Source organism: Xiphias gladius, chromosome 22, assembly GCF_016859285.1.
Source record: "Xiphias gladius isolate SHS-SW01 ecotype Sanya breed wild chromosome 22, ASM1685928v1, whole genome shotgun sequence".
Classification (NCBI taxonomy): Eukaryota; Metazoa; Chordata; class Actinopteri; order Istiophoriformes; family Xiphiidae; genus Xiphias; species Xiphias gladius.
Window position 1 is genome coordinate 16,237,907 of NC_053421.1, and position 24,604 is coordinate 16,262,510.

Genomic DNA, 24,604 nt, shown 5'->3' on the forward strand with positions numbered 1-24,604 from the left:
TAGCAAGGCCCCTGTAGTTCAGCATACTACTAAAAACACATAGGCTACTTCAAAAAGTCTAAGAACCTTTGCTCTTATTCCTACAAAAGGCTGTTATACTACAAAAGATAAACTTCACAATGCTCTGCTTGGTTCCAAAAAAAAGATACAATAGACAATATTTAAAAAGGCATTTTTCCTGCATGAGCCCTGCAGGTCATAAGTTAGACTCAGATCAATTTCACCTTCTGGCATGACAATGTTACATGTTTTCATTGCAATGCATCTAAATGTCAAATAACTGTATTTCTGCTATATGTAACCTGTGACTGTGTATCCCTGAAAGTGACAGTGACTGGTAGGGTTGAGGTTGGATGACTTTGTTTACTCTACAGGGAGAAGTCCATTTATCATACTGAGAGGAGGAGGTTTGAGTGGGAGTAGTCTGATGACATGGGCTGATGCACCAGAGACAACTGCTGTATATGTATATACTGTTGGTAGGATATGCAGAGGACATGTTTGTTACTGAGAAATAAGGATAATAATTGTGACAAGACTAAAAATGTGTAAAAAATACACTACACAAGCAAGACAAAAGACAAAAGATGTATTAATAAAAACAGGGGAATCTGGAAGGCCTCATTTCTGCCCACACTGGGCATATTAGAGTCATTCTAACTTTTTGGTTTTTTCTTTTTTGGAAAAACACAAATTTTAGTTGCTCAAAGTTAGGGCTCAGGTCAAACATGACTGGGGGCCAGCTTAATGTGTAAATTGGCATTAAAAAAAACAAACAATCATTGTCTGTGATTGATCTCTCTAATCCTTTCTGTGATACATCTGTAGCCAGTGGCATTACTGACCTAAGAAGAATTGTTTTTATTTAGTATAGATGTTTGCTTTTTAGGTATAAGATTATACCAAAAATATATTTTTTTTCTTTTGACTGTTTAGGCTGTCGTTGATACAAAGGTGACTATCACTTTACAGTAATAGATAGTGCTAGTAGGATTTTGGTGTTCCGGCCCACTGCTGGCATCAAATCAAGGTAGTAGAGAAACCTTCACAGTATCTCTCCGAGTTGTCACTTTCAGACAGCATCAAACAGCTATTTGCAAAGATCAATTGTTAGCTTGAAAGGCATCATATCATACCATATATCATAGCAAAGAAAGGGAAAAAATAGTAGTTCAAAATCAACAGTTTGTCTCAAAACCTTTTTGGTTTCAGCATTTTAAACTGTACATTAATTTTACTTCTAGCCCTGTGCAAACCACATTTTAGCATTAGTAATTCAAAAAAGAGTTATTCCTGCCTTTATGCCATGGTCATGGGTTGTATGATTGCAGAGTTGCTTGTATAGTAGTGTGCAGGGGCATATAGGACTTAAGTCCTTAAACCATGCATGAACAGATTTTTTTTTTTTTTTTTTTTTTTTTTTTTTTTGCTACAGGGGGGGCAAAAAAGAGATTTGGAGCATCCATTCCAGTCTCCGGCAACTCCTTAGGGTAAATATCTTGCTGTTTAACTGCTAAACATTCCAGTATGATCACCTGCTAGATGCTAACTTTGTCTGTCTGCTGTTTTGTACTGGGCAGATGTACAGTGCACAGTGGGTTTATCTGAGTTTTTGTTGCTGAAAAGAACTGCCTGTTGCGCCTGGAAATGCAGTTGATGAGAACGGCAAGAATGAACCAAAACAACAAAATTGCAGGCCGTAAAACCCAAATAATGAGCTGAAACATGCTAAAACCCTCCAAATAGCTGAGGGGAACTGCAGGGTCAGGTGATAATTCTCTTTAGGCTCTGTAATTACAGTTTGATTGTTGACATGAACTGTATTTATAACTATGGAACTGTACATGAACACATCATTAGGCCCCAAGTCAAAGTCCAAGGTTTAATAGAGTACAATAACTCGGAGTAAAAAGAACTACAGTTAGCTCGAGCCATGTGAAAAGGGTCTATACTACCTCAAGGCAGCCTCTACTGTGAGTGCTACAGTGTGGATAACCCCGGGTTAAGAGCACGTGAAAAAAGGGTTTAACGGTGTCTGTGATTACCTGTGTCGACAAGGACATGCTGACTTAGTTCTTCTGCGCTCTGACTGATTGGCCCCCATGGACAGATGGACTCACTGATTGGCCCTTAGCATACAGAGGGCAGCAAGCAGGAAGTACTCATAAAGAGAGAGGGATGTTCAATCTTCCAGCTCCCCAGACAACCACAACCTAGCTTCTGCTGAGCCATATCTATTTCTACTGTGTGTTTCTCTCTGTTTCTGTCTCTTTTTATTTTTGTTTGTCTCACTGTTTAAGCCCCCCATAACCCCTCGTCTCCATACTCTCCCCTTCCAATTGTGATTTTATCTCTCTCTTACTCTCTCTATAACTTTCTCCCTTCGTCTCTCTAACACCATCTCAGACCTCACACTCTGATATCTTTCTTTTTTTTAATTTGTCCTCACTTTCTGTCGACATTTTCTCTCCTTTTCTCTTCCTCTCTCTCCTCTTTCGTTTTTCCCTACAGCAGCTTTCACAAAATTGTCTTCTGTGTGAAATGAGACAGAGAGAGGAGATTGGCTAGCAGTATTAGGGTACGAGAGAGACTCTGTAAGGAGGTTGTAAAAATGAGTCCTCCATGGGGAAATACCCACAGCTGTATTAAGATTTCCTCCTCTCCTTGTCTTTTAAATGGCTCCCATTCTCCAGCTAATTGTTTTGAAGCCAGGCCTGTAAATCCCCAGTGAGATCTGGCACTACTCATTGAATCAGCCTGGAGTTACAGAAATATCTCTCTTTTATCAATCTTTGAGGGAGAAATATGTCTTTCCACCCTCCCCATTTCTCCCTCAATCTGTTACAGTCCCTCTGTATTTCTCCCTCCACTTTCTGCCACATAAAAGCATTTCTGCTTAATTCATTTCACTGAGCAACAGGAAAAAAGGACAATGTGACAGAGATTGGGAGGATTCGCATCATGTCACAAGACTTAATCCACTGAGCCGTAGGGATTCCTCCTAATACTGCAGTATCAAAATATGCTTACTCAGAACTTAAAATTTTTTAGAGGTAAAGACCCCAAATGGCGAGTACCTTCCCTCCTTTCAGACAGTTTGTCATCCCCGCCGAAGAGTTTATGAAACCAGGGTAGAGCTTACCAGTGAGGCCAGGGTTAGTAGGAGACTTTGATTGAAGTTGAAGCCCAAGCACAGTGGAAGCAATTTACTGAAATGTGTAATTTGTTGCTCCTAATCTGAGCCTACTATGACGCACGGCAGGTGGCAGATTTGAAGTGTCAGCAGCTCCTTTATTTCACCACAATAATTGGAACCATTACTGAACACTTTTTTTAGACAAACTTTTGCAACCTGTTTCACAGAAATCTGTTAATGTGCAACCGTATACAATCTTTACAGATGCTGAAAATTGTACATGTGATTTGATGTTCTTTAACATTCCAAATTAAAATTCAGAGCAGACATTACGGTGGTTTTCCTGCTTTTACTTCAGTTAAAATGAGGTCTGCTTTCTGAAATAGGTTGTAGCCCAACCTGCGACCCTTAACAGAAATAAGATAGAATGGATGGAACTTAATGTGCTCATGGCTGCTTGTCCCTGCCCTATTTGTTATCTATCACCCTTTTCTTGTGTTAAGCATTTGTGCTTGTTTAGATAGCATGAAGACAGAAGAATCCAATGTGCCACATTGGGGAAAAAAACGGTATAAAATACAGCGAAGTGCAGATCATTTTATGATTTATTTAATATTTGTCAATCATCACTTTATTTTACAAAATTAGATTACACATAACCTAATGTAAGATGAACTCGGGCCAGTAGAAATAAAATGGATGGAACAGACATTCACAGAAATTGCCTGGTCACACCAGCATGTAGTGTGACTTGAAATGGACTGAAGTCAATTAATTTCAGTGGAATTGCCCAGACTAGCAGATCCACCTGCAAAGTTAAGTAAATTCACACAAATCTTTTGCTTAAGTTGAACTTTGGAGAACTACACATGAATTTGTGATGTTGACTATTAGAGTCAACAGTCTTGACATTGTGATTTTGAAGCAACTGAGAGCAAGAGAGTCCAAAACAGAGAAGGCTATCAGCTAATTAGCTTTTCTCACACCATTCGCTTTTATAATATCACTTTTTAAACACTGCGCTGCTGGAGAAAAAACTGCTCCACAAAAGAGCCATGGTTTGCAGACAGCTTAGACAGGAGACAATAGTAAAAAGACATATTTTGAATAAACTGTGTTAAATAATTGTCTGGTTATCAAGCCAGCTAGCTAGTCTGCTAACTACAAGTTAGCCTTTTCAGCCCTTTTTATAATAATTCTTGTTAACTCTAACTGTCAACATTTATCATCATCCAGTTGACTTAGAGGTGTATCAACACTAAAGTATTGATACTATACCGAATGTTAAAATAGTATTTCACAGGGATTCTAAAGCTATGCATTTAAAACCTAAAACATCTGATATCGTGTCCCAAATGAGTATATTTTCAAAAAACTTGAGCCCAAGGACAAGAGACTAATTTAAATCAATTTAACTATTAAATTAAAGTTGGAAACCTTGCAGAAGAAAATTCTTAAAACAGCCTCACAACACTTATCCAACAACTTTGAGGTACTGGCAGTGTACAGAGGAGTCAAACCAAGGTGAGGAGACTTTACATCAGGAGGTGGAGGTGGTGCCAAGAAAACAACAGAAATGAAGTAAATTGTTGCTTACTGTACATGAGTCAATTTCAGCACTGAGCCAGCAACCTTGACAAGCTGGTATATTTATACACGTAAGTCAAAGGCAGTGTTTACAATGTGACTAAGCCAAGGGGACTTTGGAGTAAAGTGCTGCCATCCGTTTGTATGTAAGTCAAATTAAGCCAAGTTAGTTTGATTGATATGGATATTACTGGGCTGGATATTACCATAGAAGCAGGTTTTTCCATATTCATGCTGATTATTTTGGTCTCTTCACACAAAGCAGGATAAAATACTGCCTGCTGAACAGTTAGAAACCAATCATCGGCTTTGATGTGAAGCCTTGGCAGACAGCGAGGGTGAGAGAAGTGAGAGGGGAGGGAAGAAAAGGAGTGTTTGTGGGAAAAGAGGAGCCAAGAGAAAAACGTGGCACACAGATGAAGGGAACGAGAGAGAAAGTCAGAGTAAAGTGTGTGCGTACTTCAGAAGGACCCAGTCACAGAGTGAGACGGAGAGTTAAAAGAGCGTCCGTTCTGGTCAAGATGAGATGGTTTATTGTGGGTGGATGGCATCCAGGAAGTATTTGGAGTGAATTGGAAGAGCTTCCAGTCCTTTGAGAGCATCTCTTTTAATCATGGCTGTTGGGGCTGTGGGAACCAGCCTCAACACGGAGAGGACACTGTTAATTAGACGGCACGTTACTGCACATCCCTGTAGAGTCAACACCCTGCACGGCAATGATTACTCTCCGTTTTTGTATCACACACACACGCAAACACACACATCTCACAGTCATGCTTGCTCTCTCTCAGCCTTTTTCATTTGCATAAACATACACATGCAAATGTACAGATGTCTTAAACACATAAACACTGGTGCTTTCATGCACACACACACTATTTCACTAACTTGTGACCACAACCGATGTGACCACCGTTCCTCCTTGTCAATGATATTTTCGGTACATGTTTATCATATTTCACCCTAATTGTTTAGGCTTTTCTCACTACATTAGATGATTATCCCATGTTTTTGAGTGATTCACCAGCAATTCAGGCAGCAACTGTCATTTTTAATTTGCCTTATGTTGCCTTCAAAATTCTCTTCAAAAAACTGTCAAACCTGTATCAAAGCTCACACATACTGTTAACTTGTATTCAACTTAATGAGTAATTTAAGTTTGTACCTGAGATTCACAGTTTTACTGCCTGAGTTTCAGGTGCATCAAAAGTGCAGTGACTAACTCTCAAAAAGAATATAAACAAACACAAGAAGACTGCAAAAGCAAAAAGGAATAGTGGTGTCAAATGAAAGATATACCCTGGTCAGAATTATCCGGACACTTGACCATTACATGCATATGCTTTCCTCTGTAGGTTAGGGTTAGGGCCTCTGAAAATTCATCCCAGAGAAGTTTGATGAAGTCAAGAAGTTCTACCTCACCAAACTGAGAAAACCTTTTCTTTCTGGACATATCTTTGTGTACGGGGTCATTGACCTGTTGAAAACGGGAAAGAGCCTTCCGTAAACTTTAGCCACAAAATTCTGAGATACATTATTGTCCAAAATATCATTGTATGCTGGAGCTTTAGCATTTAGCTTAATTAAGAACCTGTTCATACACGGACTCAAAATAGCAGACTATCTTGCCTCTCATGTGAATGAAGCTTGCCGATGTACTTATATCTTACTTATATCTGACTGGACAGTATTTTCTAGGGTTGTCACTCTTCTGGCACATAGTGAGGTATTTCATCAAATTACCTAGCCCATCACAGAGAAAACAGCAATATTTTTGGTCATATATTGTAGGTAAGAAGATTTTTTTCTTAAGATTATTACAAATTACGGGTGTCAAAAATTATCATAAAATTTTATCTTTGACAACCTCAACAAAATGCACACATTACAAACTTTGCCAGATTGGTAATGACTGCAAGACCATTGTAAGGTGTTTATTTTCCTGTAACTAAAAACACACTAAGATTTGTCTTTGCTTCTTTTTTTTACCTCCCCATCTTGCTTCTTCACCTTTTCTGCAAGTTGGCTTTTTCCTCACTCTGCATCTGTTTTTTTCTGTCACCTATATCTCCTTGTGAGGCACACACAGATCATCGTTCTCTCATGCATACATACCCTTCCTTCTCTCAGCTGCTCTGATAAAGCCATCACTGTCTGTCTGAATCCTAAGTCAGTTTTCTGAACGTTGCTCAGGCAAGACTTAGAGAATTACATTCATCCACTGTGGTAATTCACACCCTCACTCTTTGTCTGTCTTTCTGTCTCTGCATCCCATCATCTCTTGCGGTGTCTCTGTCTCTCTGTGTGTGTTCCCTACCATTTCTTTCCCTCTAAATGACTTTTGCAGCAGAATGGTTTATTTATAGGGCCAATTAAATCTGGAGGAGACTCTGTGGGCTTTGGTGGAAAATATGTCTAAAAAAGCAGAATAGTTTTACATTTTTTAATCTTGAAGGCCTGCAAGAGCTGTAAACTGCTTGTTGTGTCAGGTAGATAGATTGTATTTGATCTCAGAGGAACAGAAAGGGAAGGAGGGAGAAAGAAAATGGAAAGGGGGGGTGGAGAGAGAAGGAGAGGGAAAATGAGAAAGAGAAAGAGAAAGACAACATGAGTGTGGGGGAGTGACTCCTTTCTTACTGTTGTAAAAGTCTTTTCTGGAGTTTCTGGAGAGTAGATGGTAGGTAAATGACTGCTGCAGGAGAGGAAAAGAGAGGGGAGGATTAACCAGAGCATAGAAGAGAGCGGAATTAAGAATATACTAAATACACAATACAGCTGCCTTTACACAGTCAGGATCTAATTTTAACTTTAAGTGACTCTGATCTTTGGAGTGGAGAACATGATGTTAGTTTAGTTACTTAGCTAATCATTGTGCCTAGAGGTTTAAGAGGTAGCTGTTTTCTCTGGTACTGAATCTGAGGAGATTGACAGTTGTGTCCCAAGCACACAGTATGAGGCACAGGTCAAGACAATGAACTTGTGTGATTCAGTGTTATGTTCAAAGAACACTAATGTCTCAAAAAAATATATGAGCATGGTACTAAGAGGAAGCTCAGCTTATTTAATGAGATATCACTCTCTGTGCCTATATGAACCTGAAACAGCTGTTCATGCAGTGCATTACCATACCAGCCACATCAGCAAAAAGGAGTTTTTCTCCAGCGGGGAAGCTTAGCCAACAACTTGAGTAACAAAATACTACCCTGTCCCAGACATGCATGTAGCATGCAGCACGCAGGACGCAGCACACTCTCATGTGCACCCCAAATGACAGGCACACAAAGAGGGGCAGTAGAGAGACAGACAGGGCTGTTAAAAACTTGAAAAAAACTTGATGGATTTTTGATGCTCCACCGGGATTTGTCCTGGTATAGCTTGTACACCACTGCCTTGAAATTATTACATATGACACTGCCAATCAGATTTATTTACTTATTAAATGAAGGTTCCAGAACACCGCTCCAGATCGTTCGGGGCCGCTTTAACCCCTGGTCATGGGATACTAACACACCCTGGAACACACTTCTGCATCACTGCAGCAAGGTGAAACATTAAACCACTACAGGTCAGCAAAAACACAATGTTCAGCTTATAGCATCCCCAGGTGAATGAATAATTAAGAGGGGGTGAAATAGGGCATGTTTAAAGTTGGAGGGAAAGGTGCCAGTGGACAGAGTGCAGTTAACAATGGCTAAAATATCTGGACTAATCATCTGAAATACTGCTTTTAAAAACAAAGTGGGGATTCAGTCTGAAGGTCAAGTGGAATCTTTTGAAAGTGCAATAATGCATTAAAGGGTTGACAGAGAGATTTCGCCAAAGCGAGTTATTGCTCAAGATGGGCAGGAGTCAACATCAAGCTCTCTGAATCCAGTTTTAATATGCTCCCAAATATCCGCTATCTTAGTATAGAAATAATGAAGAAATTCTTCTCATCTCATCCTAAAAGCCTCTGGTATCTTTAAAAGTAAAACATAGTGTTGTGAACAAGTGGGAAAAAAAACAAATTGTCACTAACTGAACCAAGCAAGCCTATGTCTAAGAGAATATACAGTGAAGCCACTTTGTCAGACAAGCTTGTTCTGAACAACTAGAAAAGAAAACAGGTTTCCAGTTGCATTCAAATGTTTCAGCACTGAGGACAGCACATGGCGCTCTACGTGCATTTATTGACGATGGTTCAGCACCACCACCGATATACAGCGACAGGCAGGGGCACTGTCTCAGTGCCTTGCCTTTCTTAAACGGGAAAAACATAAAACTAAAATAGACGTGGTGGTCTAAAACACTATACAAGGCCTATTCAAATATAAAATAGACACAGCTGTACAAAACCAAAGGCAGTGACACAGACAGGTGCTGAAATGCGGTAAAAGTTGAGTTTAACAACAGATTAATCAAACATTCTGACTGATTTCTTCATATATACGATAAAATATAATAATATGAAGTTTAGTCACATTTAAACTGTTGAAAATAATTTAAGCAATGTTCACAGGTTTTTCATTTACTGTATACTTAGACCAGACAGAAGCTAAATACACACTGTACCTAGCTATCCGGCCGTAAGAAAATAAAAAAAACCACAACATACAAATGGACAGAAAAATTATAATAATAAAAAAAATTATCTTTATATAGCACTTTTCTAAATAAAGTTAAAAGTTTTATAAAGTTTTTCACAAAAGAATAAAAAAGCAATAAAACAACAATAAAACAAATAAATGAAACAAATTAAAATTCACACAGAAATGAAAGCTTTTTAAAAAAAGAACCTGTTAAGAAGAGATTTAAAAGGGTGGTAGATCTATTAAACCTAATCTCAGCAGTAATGAAAAAAGTACTGAACTTAAACAAAAAATAATCAAGAAACCTGACACCCAGTCATCTTTAGACTTTTTTTCAAGCCAAAATCTATCTACTTAATAAAGAGGGAGTCAACATGGTTGTTTCAACAGAAACAAAAAAGAAGAAAAAAATTAAAAGTGCTCAACCGCAGTTGTATGACTGAAAGCGTGCAGACCTACGCTGTACTTTTGTGTATTTGGCATCTTGTGATTATCTATTTCGTTTTCTTATGTATTTTGTTTTGATTTAATTTTTCTTTCTTTTCATTTATAATTATGATTTATTTGTTATTGTTTTGAATTCTGAGTTCTGTTTACCTTCAGAGTAAGAAGACAAGTGAACTTTATAGCATTTCTAAAGTATTTGGAAACATTTACCTAAAAAATGTCTTCAACAACATCAACATCATGCTCAAATAATGCAAAGGAAAAGTACAACGAGGAAGCACCTGCACCATTTCAAGTGCAGAATTGTGATATACTCTATAGCAATTCCATCCGCTACCTGGTAATGGACTTTAACGGAGAGGGAAGTTTTGGCAAAGTTGCCAAGTGTTTCAACTTAATCTTGGCCAAGATGGTGGCAATAAAAATCCACAAAAACAGCAAAGATCACATCGTTCAAAGGGAAGTGGCGATGTTACAAGAAATCAGGGCTCTTGACACAGACAAAACGAACATTGTAAGATTCCTTGACAGTTTCAGGTTCCATGACCACTCGAGCCTGGCCTTTGAAATGCTGGACAGGAGCCTTTTGGACCTGATGAAGGAGAGGACCTGGATGCCACTGAGGCTCAGTGAAATTCACCCTGTGATCAGCTACTGGTTGCTTTTGAAGCCCTGAAAAATATTGGCATCATGCACATGGACTTGAAACCTGACAACATAATGCTTGTCAATCACAAGGATCAGCCATTCAAGATCAAGCTGAATGACTTTGGTCTTGCACTTCCAATGAGCCAAGTGCAGGTTGCAATGGCCATGCAGGCTCCAGCATACAGTGTTCCAGAAGTAATCCTAGGGGCCTCCCCTGGTCCGAAGCTGTAGATATGTGGGAAGTGGGTTGTCTCATGGCGTACATGTACCTTGGCACCAACATCTTCCCTGGCAACTGTGCATATCACTGGATGATGTTGGACCTGCTGGGGCAGCCAGAGGATAAGCAGCTGATTGCTTGAAAATACAGCTGAATATATTTCATCTTTGAACAGGACTGGAGCGTAAGGACACCAGAGGAGTACGAGGAGGTAACTGGTGTCAGACCAATAGTTTCGAGGAGGTATTTTGACTTTGCTGGGAATTTGGAGGATGCAGTACAGAGATGCCCAGCAAAACGGGATGATCTTGAGTATGAAGATACTATGGCATTTTTAAGCCTCCTGAAATTAATGAAGAATTAGTCCCAGGGAAGCCCTTAAACACCGTTTTGTAACATGGGTTCACCTGGTAGACAAAATGGAAACCAGCTCCTATGCAAACGCTAACCTTCAATTCATGATATTTTCTCCCCTGCATAATTTAGATGAATTGGATTATTCTCTCATTGATACTGGATTACGTGATTACGAGGATTATGAAGAATAAGACCATGTGTCCTATTATAGTGATATTGAATCAGCCACCAGTGATGAAGATGACCTAGAGTATGACCCTGTGATGTATTTTTATGGTTACTCAAACAGTGGGACAGAAGGGACTTGCAGGAAGAGCCATCTACCACCAGTTCCCATGAAAACGATTCATCAACTGATGGTTTTGATGGTGACGATGCAGACCCTGAAGAGTCCAATGCTGAAGATGCTGACATTGAGAATTACAGAGGTGAAAATGAACAGAGTGAGAGTTACAGTGACAAACACTCTGACATTGAGAGTTCCATTGGTGGCGATTCAAAAGATGAGAGCGTCAGTGGCAATGATGATGATATTGATACCTACGGTGAAGAAGACGGTAAAGAACCAGCCACAAGTGACTCCTATGATGAAGACTCATCTCTCCCATCTCCCCCACCCTGAAAATGATATAGAGCCAAGCGAGCCGTGTTTTAATTTTCATGAAGTTCCAGCCCCCACTGGCTTAGAGAGGGAATCAGCCATTATCTGTTTCAGAGAAGAAGGTTCACTCCCTGTTCCAGCAATGGGAATTCACACACTGACAGCCATGACAATGCACCTGGACCTTCTGCAGCAGCTGACTCTTCTGATGGGGTCAGAGACACTGCTACTCCCCCTGAAGAAGAGTCAGGCACTGCTGCTACTTTCAGTAATGACAGTACAAACACTGACTGTTTGCCAGTTCTCAGTGACACTTGTGATGACAGACCTTCAGCTGACTTTCTCACAAGTGATGGGGCCGCAGTGTCCATTTCTTGAAATGACATAGCTGCAGCCGCCATCAGACCCTTTGATGCTGATGATGTCAGACCCGTTGTTGCTGATGGAGCCCACCAGAAGAATCTATTTCAAAGAACCCGCAAATTCTTTCAAAAGACTGAAGGCGCAAATGGTTTCCAACATTAAATGTTGAAATTTAGAACTAATCTGCACTTCCTAAAACAAATGAGGACAACACTGTGCTACCCCAACTTTATTCTCAGTCATTCTTATAAATGCAAGTGTAGTTAGTTTAAGTTATATCCAGACCTACATTTAAAAGAATGACTGAGAATAAAGGTAGGGGAGCACAGCGCTGCAGTGGTTAGCACTGTCACCTCACAGCAAGAAGTTTCTGGGCATGCAGGTTATGTTGATTGGTAACTCTAGATTATCCTCATGTTTTTACGTGAATGGTTTTCTTTGTCTTTGTGACGGCCCCCTGACATACTTGCCCTTTTTCCACCTACGCAGCTCGAGGGCTGGTTCAGGGCTGGTGCCTAATATTGGACCAGATCTTCAAGTTTCAACAGTCAAAGAACCAATTCTCGGCCAGGAAAACTGGATTGAGAGTGGCACCAACACTGTGCTATTCTAGAACTTACATCTCACAGCCGTTCCTGGTCTCTCTTTCTTCTCTTTCCCCCTCTACCCCCTCTACTCCATTTCTCTATATCTCAACCCAACCGGTCAAGGCTGACAGCTGCCCACCCTGAGTCCAGTTCTGCCAGAGTTTTCTTCCTGTAAAAGGGAGTTTTTCCTCTCCACTGCTGCCAAGTGCTTTTTCATGGTGGGAACTGTTGGGTTTCTCAGTGGTGATGGAAGGGGGTAATTGATCTGGGCTTGATTTGACCTTAATGTTCACTTTGTTAAGCATTATGCAAACTGTTCTGTGTTCAATAAACGTGCCAGAATAAAAAATATGAATATATTATTTATTATGTTCATTTATATTTTTTATTTTTTTAGTTTTATTGAGAATTTGGGATATGAAAAATGCTTGCAAACTCATTAACAGAATATGACATTTAAAACTATGTTTAAGTTGTAATTCTAAAGGTTTGCAGTGAACAGGAGAAATGTTGAAATATGTAACTGACATGCAATAGCAAGGTATAACATTTATTTTATTTATAGAGCACCTTTCAAAACATAGTTTCAAAGTGCTTTACAGCAAATCAAAAACATGAATCTAAAGCATAAATAATTAAAATTATTACAACAAATATCATCAATTAAGAAAAAAACCAGAAGACCATTAAAGTGAGTTTTCAGAAAAGCTACTCAGTTTACCTGTCTTAGATCCTCAGGCGGTGAGTTCGACAGCTGAGGGGCCTCAACAGCAAAGGCCTGGTCACATTAAGCAATAAGTTCAGATTTTGGAACCATTGGTAGGGCCCTGCCAGAGGATCTCAAGCAGCGGTCAGGCTTATATGCAATCGCACCATTAAAAGCTGTAAAAACAAGAAGCAAAACCTTAAAATAATTTCTTAAACTTATGGGTAAGGGCAGCAAGGATTGGTGTGATGTTGTTGTTAGTTAAATATCTAAGTTGTACAAAGCAGGATTGCACAATCTTTAGTCACCTGACTGTCAAAAGACAACTATGAGTCGAAGATAACACTTAGGTTACGGGCCTCTTTTTTAACATTATTAGATAAGATACCCAGACTAGACGAGAGATTTGCAGTGCTGCTATTGCTTGGACCAGTTAGTGTAATTGTAATTATTTCTGATTTGGAGACTTTCAACTACAGTAAATGCTTGGAAATGCAGGCCTTAATTTCATCAACGTCAGACATAATAGATGACACATCGTTGGTACCAAGCTTTATAGGCACATACAGTTGCTATGTCGTCCACATAGCAATGGAAATCAGCATTATGTCTTCGCATGATTTTCCCCAGGGATAGCATGTATATAGTAAATAAAAGGGGGCCAAGAATAGACCCCTGTGGGACCCCACAAAGGGAGGAGCATGAGATGAGGAGGCATGTCCAAGCATAACAGAGAGGGACCTGTTAAATATTAAATGAACCAATCCAGAGCCACATCACTAATGCCAAAATAGTTTTTCAGAAAGCTGATTAAGACATTGTGGTCCTCCTAGCCGAAGGCTGAGCTGAGCTCAAGGAGAACCAAAATTGAATTCAGGTCTGCATCAGCGGCAAGCAATAAGTCATTGGTTACCTTTACCAGATCAGTCCCAGTGTTGTGCAGAGTTTGAAAACCAGATTGAAAGTTTTCTAAAATTTGATTATTGTTCATAAAAGAAATCAGTTGTGTGGACAAATTTTTTTTTCTAAAGTCTTTGATAAAAATGACAGTTTAGAGATGGGTCTAAAATTACTTAAAACAGAAGGATCCATAGAGGGCTTCTTTAACTACCACAATTTTAATATGTTGTAAAATAAACCTCAGTCTCCTAATTAGACATACACATATTTAACATGATATGAAAGTGTCACTCTTTAGCTACCATCAACTTGAAACATAACAATAATAATGCAAAATTATACTGACATGCAGGTTTAACCCTTTTTATTTTGAGGATGCTTAACCGTATATACTGTATGTATTATATACTGCAGTAGTACAATATTTCTTGAGACTAGCAAAGACAACTTAACCAAAGAATCTGAATTTATTGTTAACACAACATGAACTGTGGTGCATTGAGCTAATCTTTGCTAGCCTACACTCTCACTCACTTTCAAACTTAGTACAACTATGAAAAGTCATTATAATGTTACTCAGTATTAAACAAAATCTAAAACAAAATACTGACCTTGTGCCCTTATCGGCCAGGTGCAAAACATAAAATATGACTTTTTGTTTCAAAGACAAAAGAAAATATTTTGGCATTCTCATTCTAATATGTTTATGCATTGAAGTAGTCATCAGGTTTTGCTTGCACAGGATAAAATTCTGCTCTGAAACCATGTGACAAGGCCAGCACTGCTAAATGCCATCAGTGCATCAGGCTGTTTAGGGACAGACTCAAAGAGAAACTCGTGGCAGAACTTGCCCTCACAGCCAACAGCAGCCCCAGAGCCAGACCCTGACAACATGACTGATGCTAGCTGGCAGCTGGCTACACACTCCTACTGTTAGAGAGGCAGAAAGATAGAGAGAGACAGCAGGGAGAGATGAATGATTCGGGTCAGTGTCAGAACAGGATTGATTTGGATCAGAACCAAAACCACTGATGGCTTATTGAGACAGAGAGATGGATGGAGAGATGGAGAAAGAATGACTAATAGATTTTAGATACAGGATGTCAAGCTGCCAGTTGGCTTCTGCTGGATGAAGGAGGTCATTGTAGGGAGAGGAGGGAGGTATGGCATGATGGCTGGATGGCTAAATAGCTCCTGCACACGCACACACACACACACACACACACACGCACGCAAACACACTTCTTACAGCCTTGGCTGCCAGTCAGATTTGAACCTGGTGCTTTTTAAGCACATCAATTTACTGTATAATTAATTAGTTATTATTACATGCAATGTTTAGGACATTACATCTTTTAAACCATAGAGAATGGCAGAGAGATTTGGAGTGATGGTATGTGAGAACAGATTGTGATGTGTACTCAAACTCCTGATGCTTTAAGTACATGGTAGGTGCCTCATCCCAGTGCAGTATCCCATCTATTGTCTGACTATTGTCCGCTCTGCATTGTCCTCTATAGCGGCCAAATGCCCAGAGCCACTGAACACAACACTAGACACAATGGACAGACACAGAGAGGAGCTAAGTCTTGGCAGAAACGAGCTGCACACACACTCACATACACACAATAAACATGTACACACACACACACATGCGGTATGTAAACGCACATACGCTACACATGCTGTTGCACACTTGCACATGCGCTTATTATACACATAAACACATTCATGGGCATAAACACACACTCACAGCAGCTCAAAGGCACAAAGCTAGCATAACAATGGCAGGCAGAGAGGGCCAGACTCGTATACAGCCCCTATGGAGTTGGAGGGGATGCACACACGCTACATATTCTTACACACACATTTCACACAAAAATATGTGCACAGAAAAAAAAACAAGGGCCTGCATCCTGAAGGCAGAGAGTAGAGAGACGGAGAGGGACAGTCCACATTCAGAGGATCACAATATAAAAGACAGACACAAGAGAGGGAATGACAAAAATGATATAAGCTCCACTGAGAGAGAGCAGCAGCGTCTGATGGGAGAGTGTTTTTCCTCTAGCTCAGACAGTGTCAGAAAAAAACACTAGTGTCAAGTGAATTATATCATGTAAGAATGGAAAGTTGTATTCTCACGGGGCGTGTCTGGCTGTACTGTCTGATAGAAAGTTAAGGATAAGGCAAGTTGAGCAAAGGCATTTCTTGGTCCTACCATTTTCTGATATTTGGGGCAGTGACAGACTATCTGCCTCTGTTTTGCAGGAAAATCATGAGCAGTGGCGGCAGCTAGCCGTTACAGACCGGAAAGTCCAAATGCATTTTAAACAAGAACAAACGACTGTGTAGACTCCACTCATGAAGAGTAGGGTCAGACTCTTGACCGACATGGATAAATGAAAAAGGTTCATGCATGAATAATAGTGGGTAGCAGCCTCAGCAGGTAATCTCACTATGTAGAATGACTTTTATCACGACAGCTGGCATGCTCAAACGTGTGTCACATTGGTTGGTTTGACTGTTTGGCATCATTCAAAGTGGCACCAGCCCCTTTTTAAATTATTATCATGGAGAGAATGTGCAGACATGTATCATGCTGTGACCAACTTGTGAGGTCTTGTTTGTCCTGCGAGGCTTGGAAGTTTGCTGATAATGGCGTGTGCAGCTCTGTAATGTGAATTTAAGCGTCTCAACACAAGCTTGATGAATAAGAATACAAGATAAATCACTCAGTAAGCTTGTCTTTTCTGCAGTGCTTTAGAATACCATCAATGTCACTCAACATGACCAAACTGAGAAATTGTTATTGAATAATTGAATTGGAACATGTAAGGTTGAACTGAGAAGCGTGACTGATGGTATATTTGTATGGAATCTGCAAGCAGAAGCGTGAGACTTGGTGTTTGTGTTTGGTTTTGTGTGACAGAGGTTGTATGTACATGTGTACTCAGGTGTGTACTTATCAAGCAGAGTGGCAGTGCTAAAATACATACTTATGTAGGGGAAGCACTGAGAGAGAAGCAGCAAAGTATGTGGTATAAAATGCAATACATGCGAAACGTGTTGAATTTTCATCAGGCTGGATAACGGCACTCTGCCACTGTCATGTGACTCAGACAATGCTTCCATACAACAGTAAGAGCACAGCAATAGGCAATGACTAAATTACAGATTTAAGTGTCAAAGTAATAGTCTATAATGCAGTAATACCTATTGCCTCCACTTTTTTATTCAGTTGTAGCTGTATGTTTTTATCCATTCTTCTCATGCAGTATTTTAAAACAGATGAGCTAACAAAAAAGCGCTATAAACTGTCAACACGCAGACACATTTTTTGGAACAAGGAGTCATTAACCTCTGACTAAGTCAGCACTTCCTGCAGCTGCTTCACAACAAAAGCCCTTTAATAGCTCATTGGAGGAAAGTAAAGCAACTTCAGGGAACTGTCAAATTTTCATTTACAGTAAATATAAAGTTTTTTACGGTTCCGAAAATAGATCACTCCAACATCAAAAATCTTTAAAAAACATATGGATGATTTAAAAAACATACGGAAACCTCTGACAATGTTGCCTGCATGACCACACATACAGGTCATCAAAATGTCAGCCCAGCTTGATTGAGGGCATGGACCTATGCAGGACCATAACATCATGAGTCAGTGTGGTTAACCTGGATGCACAAACACAAAGAAGTCTGGCAATATTTTAAATTGCCATGCCCCCGAATGTTTCCATAAAGCAAGAGATTCTCTTCCTTGAGAAGTCATCGCAAAGTGAAGCAAACCTCAATCTTTTACGAGGGATATTTGTTGGTATTGAAGTTCAGTTTGTAAAATTACAGCCACCAGACCACCAGTCTGCTCTGTGCTCTTGTGACCATTTCATGGTTCAACTTCATCTACTGTATATCTGCTTGGAGAATTGGAGACACATCCCCACAGATAAAACAAACAAATTACAAGAGAACAAGCTGCAGGCCAGGGCTTCAAAAGACAGTGTCAGAGTAGAAGTGCGTGTGTGTGTGTGTGTGTGTGTGTGTGTGTGTGTGTGTGTGTGTGTGTGTGTGTGTGTGTGTGTGTGTGTGTGTGTGTGAGTGCTGTATGTGCGTGCGTTTTTGTGTGTATATATATATACATTATACCACCGTCCAACGCAGACAAAGGGAGACACAAAGACAGACACTCTCCATGCCTTACAGGAACCATTAACCGCCATGCTGTTAGCTACGTGATGATATCCAGTAAATATCAATGTGTGTGTGTGCGTGCGTGTGTGTATCTTTTCATGTGTCCAGATCTTATGTGTCCCTCTTGCAATCAATACATGATTCTCTCTATGTGGGCTATCATTAGTGACCCTGCATGTTTTATCATTTTCACCACCTGATGGATGTTCTATTTTTTTTTTTTTTTTTTTTTTACATTACAGACAGTAAGACTTTTGGACCCCACTGTATGAAACACAAACTTGCCTGCATTTTAGCAAAGGGGTCATAGTGCGGGATCATCTTCAGTCTGCCCCTTTACTCTGTCTACATACTCTATCTGCTTACCAGTCTTTCTGCCTCTTTATCTGTCCTTGTGTCTGTCTTTCTCCTCCTCTTTTCTCGCCGCCTGTCTGCCTGTTAGCGACAGCAGCTGTGCTGGGATACATCTAGCAGGAAATTCTCTGTCTTGACTAGCTGTCTTCTTGCTTGACAGCAGAGAAGCTGGGAGCTGAAGAATCAGGAAACAGCTTTTATCTTGTCTGTCTGCTGCCTTTTGCTCCCAACTCCCAACTCTTCTTCTAAGAAGAGACACTGAGAAGGGGGGGGGGCAGAGGATAAAAGCAGGACAGAGTGAGAAAATTATATTACACAGAGAGTAATGAAAGAAAGAGAAAGTGAGACAGAAAGCTGCCGCCGGAGTCCCTCTAAAAAAACGCTCTTTCTTTCTCCCTCTGTCTTTCTCTCATTCCTTGTTTTCTTGCTGTTTTGATGTATTCAGACAAACCCACAGTGCTCCGATGGTGAAACAGGCATGCAGATACAACACAACAGATGAAGAGTGTCAGCTGGTGGTTAGAGGCTCACACATGCTGCTTATCTCTCTTTCTCGTCCCCAACTGCATTCTCCCTCTCTCTTTCCACACAGACTTTTGTCTTTCCTCCTTCTCTCTCTCCCTCCCGGCGTAGCTGTTGGAGTGAACTTGAGATCAATCATCTCCCAAACATTTGATCGCCAGGCGGGATGTGTAGACTGTACATCTAGACCATTAGCACGGAGGCACTCCTGTCTTCATTCAGGCTGTAAGGAATCTCATTAAACACAAACTCTGTTGTGTTGCAAATGGCTGCATGAGTGCATTCGTCATTGATAGTCTGAGTTTATGGCAGGATATTATATCTTCAACACATTTGCAGTGGGAGGGATGCTTAGAAGACCACATAAGTTGTTTTCCAAAAGAAGATGTTGGCCACTTTGAAAATTATAGTAATTATTTCATAATGTTGAAGACCTACTGGCCAAAAATTTTGCAGATGTGTAAATTCATATAGACTGATTCTTCTATATTTTAGAGATTCTTGACTTTTAACTTCAGGAAATTAGGTTGTTGTAAAGTGGGCCTTTTTTTTTTTTTTAAAGGATAAGATTTACTTAAACCAACATATAAATTTCAGCCTTATATGGAGATAATATATGATAGTCCATTTCCTTAGAGGCATGTGTGTGGCCTAAATTTTTGCTCCATAACACCTACCAAGACATAAAGTTTTCAATTAAAAATGTATAGAATTCTCTCAGCAAGACACACGCTTTTCAAATGTAGTAAAGGCTAAATGATGCTTTTTAATGGTAGTATTAAAGATATCATGCATTTATTTTGGTTCTATCCTTATGTTGAGCATGTTGGCTTTAAATTCTCATGTTGTAGCATTTTGGTTAACTATAAAAAGATGGCTAGCTTGGTGGTATTGACATTGCAATGAATATGTGACCACAAACTGTCTAAGGCGACATATTCTATTATATTCTGCTATTGGCGAAAATAAAATGCAAACTGAGACAAAGTATGTACTGTATGCTAATTGTAGATCAGCTGAAGGACAACTACACCATTATCAACAACATGTGGCAACACTATGTGCAATTCTACTGTTACATGGAATAAGTAACACAACATGTTGCTTGTTGTAGGTATACTTTGCTACATTCATGGTGTTGAAAATAACATATAGTTGTGTGGAGCAAAGCCAGGCTCAGATTTAGAGCCACTGTAATCTACAGTCAGCACTTCTGTCAGACACTTAATGGTTTTACTGCACTCTGGTATAGCTCAAAATGGCTGCGTTATAGTATTCACTAGAGAAACACACACACATAGACATATGCACATATGCAGGAACACACACATGCACAGACTCAGTACAATAATGACCTTGACTAAGTAGCTCTCCATTTTGTAAGCGACTTTTAGACCGCTCTGCCTTTGTCTGCATTTGCCTTTGCCAAATTCTTTCTGCACACCACAGTGTCTTTCACAGTGGCCCCTGTGTGCGTAATGTATGTGTCTGTGTGTTTATGTGAGACCTTGCATTGTTTTATCAGCACACAAATTTTGTTCCAGCAGGTGGGACCTCATTATGGATCCTGCAATGGAGCTGCCCATAGACTAAAACTGTGAGTTGGCCGTGAGTGTGGTAAATTAGAATAAGTAAAGTTCATCCCAACAAAGAATGACATATTCAAAGGACTGGGTTATGGAAATCTTCACACACAATAGACAGTGAATACTCAGACCACACATATAAAGTGAGAATGACAATTCCTAATCCAAGATACAAATCAGATAATTTACCATTAACATCTCTACATACTGTGAGCAGCCAATGTGAAAATATAGGTAGCACTATAGCTCAATAATCACAAGGTAATAAATGGGCCATAGCTTGTCTAATAGAAAGGTGCCATTTTCCTAATACAGCGATAATTGTGCAAAAACATACGGGTAATATTGGGGAGAACATATCAGCAATAGCATAATTGGTTAATAATAGGCTAACCTGCACAGGTTCAGGCTCTTGATCAGCGGCTATTGAATTGAATTTTTTATTTATTCTTCCAGTTAGTGATTCTGGTCTGTGTTTTCAGTTTAAAGTAATTTAAGTACGAAGAATTTATAGGAGTCACTAGATACATGTAGGTATATGAAAATACTCTTGGTAGTATTTTGATTACAGTGAAAATGTCTCTGGCACAACTCTAAGAAAAAATTGATAAATTCTAATCTTGCTGCACATGGTCAACTCCAAATCCTCCAAAGACAAGGTACAAATTTAGTATTGCTAGTAGTGAATACATGAAACTGTAGGGTGTTTTCAGGTATGGACGTGTGTGTGTGTGTGTGTTTCCATCTATGTATGTGGGTGTCAGCATGTGCTCTTTGTACATCTGTTAATTTACTGTATCTCTCTCTGTTAATGTGTGGGTGTCCGATTGTGCTCTTGTCTTTGTATTGAGCGTCCGTGTGTGTGTGTGTGTGTGTGTGTGTGTGTGCGCGTGTGTGTGTGTGTGTGTGTGCGCGTGTGTGCACGTGTGTGCGTGTGTGTGTATGCATTGGGGTCACCGGTAAATTGAAGTGTGAACGCTTGGTTTCTCCCCAGCATGATGATTTCCTCTGTCAGCAAACTGTGAGCTGGAAAATAGACCCATATTATGATGAGATTAACTTTAACGGTCAAGGATTCCAGATCTTTCCAACAAAGTCACTGAAGATTAGGACTTTCAATGACGCTTTTCTCCGCTCTGCACTTGTGCAGTTTTCAGTTCAGTTGAGCCCTATACTGTTTTGTTTGCCATATTGAACTCTCCTCTCCTAGTAACCATAAACATATGTGTTCCCCAACAATTCTACAATTCTACAACCTACAGTAAAAGAATGACCAAAAAGCTACATAGTTTATACAGGTGACTATGAAACTGTTTTCAGCAGCTGTTAGTATATTTACTTTAGCATTAAAACATAGGCTTACATGCCTACACCATTAGGTTGTACTTTTGTGTTGTGTCAATAGTTATCTCTTGCAAACATTAATTTGTGTGAAACTAAGAAACACAAGTACTTCTACAACGCATTGCTCTTCAATGTGCTCCAATATGATATTACTTGTTACCATTTTTCACTCATAACAAATTACCTAAATCCTTTATAAAAGTTGTAATTTGAACAGTATGCAATATGTTACTTTTTGAAAGTCTCTTCCTCAAAAATATAAATGGTAATTTAAATATAAGATCTACAATCTAAAAGAGAATATGTTACTTTTTGTTTAATGTGTAACATGTTCATTTTTGCAAAACCTTCCCAATTAATTTACAACAATCAGCCCCAACATTAAAACCACCTGTCTAACAGTGTTAGGGGCTTACATGGATCTGACTTGTTTTTCCAGCACATCCCACAGATGCTCTATTTTATTGCGATCTGGGGAATTAGGAGGCAAAGGAAACACCTTGAACTCTTTATCATGTTCCTTAACCATTCCTGAACATTTTTTGCAGTGTTGCAGGGTGCATTATCCTGCTGAGAGAGGTCACTGCCATCAGGGAATACCGTTGCCATGAATGGGTGTATATGGTCAGCAACAATGTTTAGGTAGGTGGTAAGTGTCAAAGAAACGTCCAGGACCCAAGGTTTCCCAGCAGAACTTTGCCCAGAGTACCACACTGCCTCCACTGGCTTGCCTTTCCCATAGTGCATCCTGCTGCCATCTGTTCCCCAGGTAAATGACACACACACACCCAGCTGTCTACATGAAGTAAAATAAAATGTGATTCATCAGACCAGCCTTCCTTCTTCCATTACTCCATGGTCAAGTTCTGACACTCATGTACACATTGTAGGTGCTTTTGGCGGTGGACAGAGGTCAGCATGGGAACTCTGACTGGTCTGTGGCTACGCAGCCCCATACTCAGCAAGCTGCGATGCACAGTGGGATCTGACAGCTTTCTATCATAGCCACTATTAAGGTTTCAGCAATTTGTGCTATAGTAGCTCTTCTGTAGGATTTGACCACACAGGCTCAGCCTTCACTCCCACACACATCAGTGAGCCTTGGGCAGCCATGACCCTGTTGCCAGTTCACCGGTTGGCCTTCTTTGGACCACTTTCGGTAGGTAATGACCACCGCAAACCGGGAACATGCCACAAGACCTGCTGTTTTGGAAATGCTCTGACCCAGTCGTCTAGCCATCGCAATTTGGCCCTTGTCAAAGTCGCTGAGATGATTACGTTTGCCCATTTTTCCTGCTTCCAACACATTAACTTTAAGACCTGATTGTTCACTTGCTGCTTAATATATCCCATCTGTTGACAATTGCCATTGTAACGAGATAATCTGTGTAATTCACTTCACCTGTCAATGTTTTTAATGTTGTGGCTGACTGATCTAAGTCCCAGCTGTATAAGAATGAGAGCTTTGCCACATAATGTAAAGACAAAATTTTGATAATTAATAATTGAATATGCTCCTCCACATACCTCTGGTCTACTCACAAAATTAAAGATCTGAAATGTCAGTTTCTTTAACATCTGTTGTAACAACCACAATATCAAAGTAAGCCTTAAGTTATCAGAATATGGACACAGCTAGTGGGTTTCATCTCATTATGAGCGAAAAAAGGAAAAGAGCTGTATTTGTCTTTTCTTTGCAGATACGGTAGATAAGGAAGATTAAAGACGTCTTGTCCTGACAACTCGGAAAAAGCGAGAGAACAATCTGACAAGACTTAACAAAACCCATCGCAGAAAAGGAGAACTTCAAACAGAATCGAAACCTGCAGACGATGAAGGAGCGATGCAAACACACCACCCCAGGCTCTGCCTGTCTCTCTGTCTTCATACCTGACTGTCTGTCAGTCTGTCTACCCCCACTCTACAATCTACCTGTTTCTTAAAGTGGCATCTATCCTGCATAAATGCTGCTACAGCATCTCCAGTCATTTCTTCCTCTCATGTTGCAAATTAGAGATCAGCTGTCAAGTTGTCATTAAAACCTGTTTCCCATTCAGCTGCTCCATATTATCCCACAAATACCACAATTCCCTTATCTCCACTGCTTACTACATAATAAAGTAAAAATATCTTTAAATAGGACTTTGGCATTTGATCAGATGTAACAACTGTAAGGTGTGATTAGCATCGGTGTGTGCGCGTTTGTCTGTGCACATAGGTGTGTTTGTGTAACTGACAGTTAGCTGGCGGACAAGCTGTCACAGCTCTGTGCTCTGCTGTTCCCTATGGACTGATTATTATAGAGCTGTTATCTCTCTCTCCCTCTCTCTCTCTCTCTGTGTGTCTCTCACGCTCACACATCATTGTGACTGTGATACTGACTGCTGTGTAATACTGTACATCACACTCAAAGCTCTCACAACACAACCACTTTAATTACAACTTCGGAGAAGTTAGTGTGTGCGTGCATGTGTGTGTCTGTGTTTG

General features: G+C 40.0%; 1 long non-coding RNA gene across 3 annotated transcripts in view; it reads left to right on the plus strand.

The window, feature by feature from the left end:
* LOC120784327 overlaps window positions 1–24,202 on the plus strand; it is a 44,374-nt gene extending 20,172 nt beyond the window's left edge. Inside the window, exons 3-5 of one of the 3 annotated variants that reach the window (XR_005706422.1) lie at window positions 22,666–22,886; window positions 23,008–23,276; window positions 23,818–24,202. This is a non-coding gene — a long non-coding RNA (uncharacterized LOC120784327). Of the gene's footprint in view, window positions 1–1,435; window positions 1,491–12,416; window positions 12,877–22,665; window positions 22,887–23,007; window positions 23,277–23,817 lie in introns of those variants that run through there. The other 2 variants (XR_005706421.1, XR_005706420.1) reach the window with 2 other exon arrangements.
* The last annotated feature ends 402 nt before the right edge of the window (window positions 24,203–24,604 follow it).